Raw genomic sequence first — 1,920 nt, forward strand, 5'->3', positions numbered from 1 at the left:
ATAGATAAACCCTTTGCCAGACTAACTAGAGGACACAGAGAGTGTGTCCAAATTAACAAAATCAGAAATGAAAAAGGAGACATAACTACAGATTCAGAGGAAATTCAAAAATCATCAGATCCTACTACAAAACCTATATTCAACAAAACGTGAAAATCTGCAGGAAATGGCCAATTTCCTAGACAGACTCCAGTTACGCAAATTAAATCAGGAACAGATAAACCATTTAAACAACCCCATAACTCTTATCGAAATAGAAGCAGTCATTAAAGGTCTATCAACCAAAAAGAGCCCATGTCGAGATGGGTTTAGTGTAGAATTCTATCAGACCTTCATAGAAGACCTCATACCAATACTATCCAAACTATTCCACAAAATTGAAACAGATGGAGCACTACCGAATTCCTTCTATGAAGCCACAATTCCTCTTATACCTAAACCACACAAAAACCCAACAAAGAATGAGAACTTCTGACCAATTTCAGATGAATTATGAATATCGAATGCAAAAATACTCAATAAAATTCTGGCAAACCGAATGCAAGAGCACATCAAAACAATCATCCACCATGATCAAGTAGGCTTCATCCCAGGCGTGCTCGGATGGTTTAATATATGGAAATCCATCAATGTAATCCATTATATAAACAAACTGAAAGAAAAAAACCACATGATCATTCCATTAGATGCTGAGAAAGCATTTGACAAAATTCAACACCCCTTCATGATAAAAGTCCTGGAAAGAATAGGAATTCAAGGCCCATACCTAAACATAGTAAAAGCCATATACAGCAAACCAGTTGCTAACATTAAACTAAATGGAGAGAAACTTGAAGCAATCCCACTAAAATCAGAGACTAGACAAAGCTGCCCACTCTCTCCCTACTTATTCAATATAGTTCTTGAAGTTCTTGCCAGAGAAATCAGACAACAAAAGGAGATCAAGGGGATACAGATTTGAAAAGAAGAAGTCAAAATATCACTATTTGCAGATGATAGGATAGTATATGTAAGTGATCCCAAAAGTTCCACCAGAGAACTACTAAAGCTGATAAACAGCTTCAGCAAAGTGGCTGGGTATAAAATTAACTCAAATAACTCAGTAGCCTTCCTCTACACAAAAGAGAAACAAGCCGAGAAAGAAATTAGGGAAACGACACCCTTCATAATAGTCCCAAATAACATAAAATACCTCAGTGTGACTTTAACCAACCAAGTAAAATATCTGTACAAGAAGAACTTCAAGCCTCTGAAGAGAGAAATTGAAGAAGACCTTAGAAATGGAAAGATCTACGATGCTCATGGATTGGCAGGATTAATATAGTAAAAATGGCCATTTTACCTCAAGTGATCTACAGATTGAATGCAATCCCAATCAAAGTGCCAATCAATTTCTTCAAAGAGTTAGACAGAACAATTTGCAAATTCATCTGGAATAACAAAAAACCCAGGATAGCTTAAACTATCCTCAACAATAAAAGGACTTCAGGGAGAATCACTATCCCTGAACTCAAGCAGTATTACAGAGCAATAGAGATAAAAACTGCATGGTATTGGTACAGAGACAGATAGATAGACCAGTGGAAGAGAATGGAAAACCCAGAAATGAACCCACACACCTATGGTCACTTGATTTTTGACGAAGGTGCCAAAACCATCCAATGGAAAAAAGGTAGCATTTAAAGCAAATTGTGCTGGTTCAAGTGGAGGTCATCATGTAGAAGAATGCAGATCAATTCATGCTTATCTACCTTTACAAAGCTTAAGTTCAAGTGGATCAAGGAACTTCACATCAAACCAGATACATTCAAACTAATAGAAGAAAATGTGGCAAAGCACCTCGAACACATGGGAACTGGAGAAAACTTCCTGAACAAAACACCAATGGCCTATGTTCCAAGATCAAGAATCGACAAATGG

The sequence above is a fragment of the Rattus rattus genome, chromosome 1, assembly GCF_011064425.1.
Source record: "Rattus rattus isolate New Zealand chromosome 1, Rrattus_CSIRO_v1, whole genome shotgun sequence".
Taxonomy (NCBI): domain Eukaryota; kingdom Metazoa; phylum Chordata; class Mammalia; order Rodentia; family Muridae; genus Rattus; species Rattus rattus.